Raw genomic sequence first — 7,072 nt, 5'->3', positions numbered from 1 at the left:
GTTTAGGTCACATGAAAGGGATGCCACCAAAGTGGCATGCATCATGATGGCCACTATGACCGCGGATCTCCAAAAATCCTATGAAGATTTCTACCCCTATGAGATGCACCAAGACTTTATGGAAATATACCATCAAAGTGCTCGTCAAGAGAGGTATGAAATCATCTCCTCCATGATAACAACTCGCATGAAGGATGGAGAACCCATCATGGGCCACATGCAGAAAATGCAAAGATTTGTGGACCGTTTGTTGAAGCTTAATGTGAACTTCCCGGAGGAGCTAGCAATAGATATTATTTTGCACTCCTTACCTTCATGTTATGATCAATTCCGCATGACATACCACATGAACAAGGAAGAGGTCACTCTCAGCAAACTTCAAGGACTCTTAAAGACCGTGGAAAGTGGTCTTAAGGATAAGGCGGTTGTTACTACTCCTACTCCTACCAACTCCGCCCCTGTCTTGGCAATCGGGAAAGGACGAGGGAAGAAGAGAAAGAGTTCTTCGAAGGGTACGAAGGTTAGGACCCTTGATGGCTCTTCTTCAAGTGGAAACAAGAAAGGTTTCATCACTCCTTCTTCTGACCCAAAAGAGGTTGAATGCTTCTATTGCCATGAAAAGGCACATTAGAAGCGGAACTGCCCAAAGTACCAGCAAGATGTGAAGGATGGGAAAGTTAAACCCAACCATGCAGGTATTTACACTATCTTATCTAATAACTCACCCCATTCTAATTTTTGGGTCCTTGATACCGGTTGTGGTATTCATATCTGTTCTGATTTACAGGGACTAAGAAGAAGTGAGAATGTAGAGCAAGGAAGAATAAACTTGATCATGGGAAACAGGAAAGCTTCACCTGTCACCAAGATTGGAGTTTATACTTTATCGCTAAGTAGTGGGTTTAGTTTAGATTTGAATAAGTGTTGTTATTTGCCAGCAAGAAATATTATTTCCTTTCATGCATTGTATAAACAAGCTTTCACCTTTTCATTTGATAATGAAGTTGTTTCGATTAATGCTTTCTTTAATAATGTTCTTTATTTTAAAGCATTACCTTGTGATGGCGTGTATGAAACAGTATATGTGGTTGATAACTTAGGAAATAATGTATTGTGTATTTATTTTGTTAATAATAATAACTTGGATAAAGCATCATTATGGCATTGTCATCTTGGACATATAAGCAAGAAACGCATAGGCCAACTCCAAAAGGATGGAGTCTTGGAGTCATTTGACCTAAAGTCAGATGATAGTTGCGAATCATGCTTACTTGGGAAAATGCCAAAGTCACCCTTCACAGGTTCTTGTGAGAGGGGTGAAGGTTTGTTGGACCTTGTACACACGGATGTGTGTGGACAATTCAAACATGCCACAAGGGATGCTAATCGTTATTATTTGACTTTTACTGATGATTACAGTAGATATGGATATGTCTACTTGATCAAGCATAAGTCAGAGACTTTCGAAAGGTTTAAGGAATTTAAACAGGAAGTCGAGAATAAATTGGGCAGGAACATTAAGATGCTTCGATCCGATCGAGGTGGTGAGTATCTTAGTTCAGAGTTCGTCGACTATCTTAGGGAATGTGGGATTGTCTCACAATTGACACCTCCCAGGACACCACAGTTGAATGGTGTAGCTGAGAGGCGTAATCGAACCTTGTTGGATATGGTTTGTTCCATGATGAGTCGAGCTTTGCTGCCAATCTCATTCTGGGGGTATGCTTTAGAGACTGCCGCCCATATTCTTAATCTAGTCCCTACAAAGAAAGTTGCCAAAACTCCTCACGAGATGTGGACTGGTAAAGTACCCAACCTAGACCACATCAAGATTTGGGGTTGCAAGTCTTCTGTGAGGCGCGAGACTCATGACAAGCTAGAACCCCGAAGCGAGAGGTGTATTTTCATCGGCTACCCACAAAGATCCTTTGGTTACCTCTTCTACAGACCTAGTGATAACGTGGTCTTTGTAGCAAGAAGAGGAGTCTTGAGAGAGAGAGAGAGAGAGAGAGAGAGAGTTTATAAGCCAAGGAGACAGTGGGAGGCAAGTTGATCTTGAAGAAATTCAAGAGTCAAGTGGTGAAGGAACTTCAAACGCTAGCCCTCAACTTGAGGAGCAAAACTCCTGTCGAGCCAATTGACGAATCTGTACCTCTAAGGCGTTCCACAAGAGTTAGGAATGCACCTGAGCCTTACTATGGCTTCCATATTACTGCGGAAGGTGAGACACTTATTAGTGATGAGACACTAGTAGGTCTGGATGAGCCTAACAATTACACGGAAGCCATGGCAGGCCCTGAGGCTGCTAAATGGAAAGAGGCTATGGATAGCGAGATACAGTCCATGTATGACAATCAAGTTTGGAACTTGGTTGAGAATGTACCAGGTCGTAAGACTGTAGGGTGCAAATGGATCTTCAAGAAGAAGACCGACATGGATGGTAATGTACACACTTATAAGGCTCGACTAGTTGCAAAAGGTTATTCTCAAACTCCGGGAGTTGATTATGATGAAACCTTTTCACCAGTGGCCAAGATAAAGTCTATTAGGGTTCTGTTAGCCATTGCTGCATTTCATGACTATGAAATATGGCAAATGGATGTCAAACCCGCTTTCCTTAATGGAAAGTTGGCTGAAGATGTTTACATGGTTCAGCCAGAGGGTTTTGTCAGTATAGAGTACCCCAATAGAGTGTGTAAACTCGAGAAATCCATTTATGGATTAAAACAGGCACCTCGCAGATGGAATCTTTGCTTTGATGAGAAAGTCAAGGAATTTGGCTTTTCAAGGAGTGAAGATGAATCTTGTGTCTATATCAAGGCTAGTGGGAGCATAGTCAGCTTTTTGGTACTGTATGTGGATGACATACTACTCATAGGAAATGACATCCCAACCCTGTAGGAAGTTAAGTCCTGGCTTGGGAAGTGTTTCGCTATGAAAGACCTTGGTGAAGCTGCATATATCCTAGGGATAAGGATTTTGAGAAACAGGAGTAAAAGACTAATTGGACTTAGTCAAAGCACCTATGTGGACAAAGTGTTGAAAAGATTCAACATGCATAACTCCAAGAAAGGTGAGTTATCCATTCAGAGTAATGCCAGATTGAGTAAGACACAAAGCCCTAGTACTGAGGCTGAGATAGCAGAAATGAGTCGACTACCTTATGCTTCAGTTGTAGGATCGATCATGTATGATATGACGTGTACTCAACCTGATGTAGCCTTTGCTTTGAGCATGGTTAGAGGGTATCATGGGAACCCTAGCAAGGCACACTGGACTGCAGTAAAGAATATCCTCAAGTACCTGCGGAGGACTAAGGACTGGGTCCTTAGCCTCGGTGGGAGTGATGACTTGAGAGTTGTAGGGTATAGTGATGCTAGCTTCCAGACTGATAGGGATAATTTCCGCTCTTAGTCGGGCAGGGTCTTTACCTTAAACAGAGGAGCAATCACTTGGAAGAGTTCCAAGCAGGAGACAGTGGCTGATTCCACTTGTGAATCAGAGTATATAGCAGCAAGCGAGGAAGCAAAGGAGGCTATATGGCTAAAGACCTTCATCGGAGACCTTGGAGTTGTACCAGCTATAAAAGAGCCAATGGAGATTTTCTGTGACAGCAATTGTGCGGTTGCCTTAGCCAAGGAACCAAGAGATCATGGGAGATCCAAGCACATTGACAGAAAATATCACTTCATCAGACATCGAATAGAAGAAGGAATCCTCGTGGCAAAGAGGGTATCATCGTATGAGAACCCAACAGATCCCCTCACGAAGGGACTGAGTAGGGTTAAGCATCTCCAGCATGCTCAGAGCATAGGGCTGAATGATGATATAAGTTTTAGTAGTTAGATAAATTATGAAATTTGTAAAGTGTAATTGACATTAGATGATGAATAAAAGTTGTTTTATTTATGAGTAAAGTGTTGCTATCTCTTGTCGATCGTTTACTATATTTCTTTTGCATGTTTTGACTTCCAGAATAATTATGTTTGGTATATCATATTATTCAAACCTCCACAGTCGGTCATATGTCGGAAGTAGGTATGAATCAAGACTGTCATGATTGGTTGCAGAGGTCTAAGGTGTTGGACATGGCTACAACAATCATGAGTGTTCATAAGTTCTGAGCATTGGACTCAACCCACGCTCACTGGAATCACTTCATGGAATTTTATCTCGAGTGATCGTGAGACGGTAATATCATATAAGTCTTCAAACCTAGAGATATGATTTGTTACTTACGAGTTGGTTATGCATTGATTGTACGAAGACGCATTGGTAACTCGATGTTATAAAACTTGCCTTTGTGTATAATTCAATAAGTGGTAGAACAAACATATGAGTCGAAGTTTATCTGTTCCTTCTTGGATTAGAAGCTGATATCTGGGCCCCTCGATGATTTTGTTTTGACCTATGTACCGGGCCCGGTCAGAACTAAATTGATGTGTTCAGTTAAGTTCTATGTCAAACAAATCAGAAATCGGGAAACAAATGTTGGGCAATAAGTAAGACCATGTTCCATGTATTTGTCCGGCTGATATCTAGAACAGAGGATTATATGATCACTTATCTAAAATGGCGCGTTCTAGTTCAACAGAGTTTAAAGAGCTAAGATTGTTGATCGGTTCCTGAAGTCATACTTGGAACTATAGTTATTAGACTTATCCAAGTGGGAGACTGTTGGATATAGTGTCTAAGTCCATAACTATATTTGGTATGTACTTGACCCGACCCGGCATGGTCCATTTAGGTTGCACTTCACCCGAACAATTTATGGATAATCTGTTGAGAATACTACAAGTTATGATTTATTAATATATTATAAGTTCTAATATATTAATATAAGATCATATTATTTAATTAGTATTGATCTATAACTAATCTAGGATTAATTTAGAGATCAAAGATATTACTAATTAAATATGGGCTTCTATATTTATATAGTGTGGGCTAAGGCTTATTTGGAATGGGCTAGGCTTGCATGGAAAAGTCCATGGATACTCCATGGAGCTTTAACCCATGGATCTCATGGAAATGAAGAGACATGGGTATTAGGGTTTACATGGATGTAACCCTAATCCACCACAACTACAAGGTAAGTATTTCTACTAGCTTTATTTGATTCATGTTCCCCATGCCATGCTAGTTAGGATATGAACCTTGGAAAAATAATTATTTGCATGTATCTTAGACAAACATAGATCCAAGGTTTATTAGGGTTGCATGTACACTTAGGAAGTGTTAGAATGCTCAAAACCCATCAGTGGTATCAGAGCCTAGGCTTGTTTGTTTGATACTTGATGCAAAATAGTTGAAAAAGTCAAAAAACTTGTTGTCTGCCTGATGAAGTCGCCGAGTCCATGGGGGGACTCGCCGAGTTCATGTGTATCTTCAACCTACTCGCCGAGTAGGTTCATGGACTCGGCGAGTAGAAGCCACAGAGTGCAGATTTTCGACTTTAGTTGCTAGAAATGGACTAGAAACATTACCCTAAACTGTTTTGGTACTTGAAAACTTGTTTTAGATGGTGTAATGTCTTTTCTAATCCATTTACAACAACTTGTTATCAAAATTACAAAGTTTTATGTGTAATTTTTTGATTCATGAAAGTGTTCATATTCATGTTCTTGAGCTTATGATGTTTAGATAATCATAGGAATTATTTGTAACCTATGTGGTAGTTTAATTCTTGATCATAATGTGTTTTAATGGAGTCCATAACTTGTCCTCAAGTTATGGAAAACCAAAAGTTACTTGAATTAAAAAACATTAAAAGAACACAAGAGTTAGAAAAATGAAGAGTCTTCATTTTTATTACTCTATTAAACTCATAAGTTACAAGAAATGAAAAGTTTTGAAAGTTTACAAAACTTGCCCTCAAGTTTTGGAACAAGTAAAGTCATATTAAAAACTTTAGTTCCAACCCTTAAATTTTTAAAAGTTAAAATTCAACCCTTATACTTATAATATTATAAGTTAATAATATATATATATATATATATATATATATATATATATATATATATATATGTGTGTGTGTGTGTGTGTATAAGATTAAAGTCGTCTTACCGCTAGTACGCCTCATTCACGAAGTCGGTCTATAAGGTGGGTATAAGGTTGTTGCCTATAAAATGGCAACTTAATGGGTGTCCACTCTCACCCACCGCTTGCTTGACTGGTGGAGGGTCGTTAGCCGAACGGGTAAGACAAGGACTTATAAATTCTCATTAAAACTATGATGAATATTATAAAGTAACTAAATGTTTTATTAAATTCTCAATCTTAGTTACTTTAGGAAAAATGTGAATAAGGTGCTAATCCATGAAATTACACTTTACACTTTGTCTAAGTCGTTAGTGGAGCGTGTGTGGTTAACCGGCACACTAACTTGGACTTAACAAGGTAGGTAAAGGGTGACTTAATATTTATCATAGTATCGATGGAGCGTGTGTGGTTAACTGGTACATCGATTGAAGGAGCTTTGAAGGAATTGAAATATGTTGCGAAGGAACGTTATGTTCTCTTCGTACAAGATGTTAAAAAGGTTCGAGAAGATGTCAACTTGAAACTGGAAGAGTTGAAGAAGGAAGTGTATCAGGAGATTACTAATATGTATTCTCAAAACAATTCAGTTCAAGAGAAGGTCTATATAATTGTTGAGGCAGTTACAAATTTTATCAAGATTTTTCAAGACATTGTGCTGAAGTTCGAATCTTAAGCAACTGAACACAAGGATCAGTTTGCGAAGTTGGTCGAGTTACTTGCAGACTTGGAAAATGTTGTATCAAAGCCTTCTCAACAGTCCTTTTTAACTCATGAGCTCCTTACTCAGAAGCTGAATGTGCTTGATCAAGTCATTCAGAAGGTTGTTGCTCCCATATCGAGGTTTGCTTAAATGTTGCCACAGAATGCCCCACCAGTTGTCACAGGGGTGCAAGGGGGAGAAAAGAAACTGAGTGAAGGAACGAATGTGAATAAAAAGGGAGAAGGTGAGAAGAAGACAACTGAAGATTCGAAAGTTGATGGAAAGGTGATTTCTACACAAATCTCTATTTCAATCCCAATGAAGTCTGAC

This window comes from Lactuca serriola, chromosome 4 (genome assembly GCF_051521515.1).
Source record: "Lactuca serriola cultivar US96UC23 chromosome 4, Lser_US96UC23_V15, whole genome shotgun sequence".
Taxonomy (NCBI): domain Eukaryota; kingdom Viridiplantae; phylum Streptophyta; class Magnoliopsida; order Asterales; family Asteraceae; genus Lactuca; species Lactuca serriola.
Note: the sequence above shows the minus strand (reverse complement) of the source record.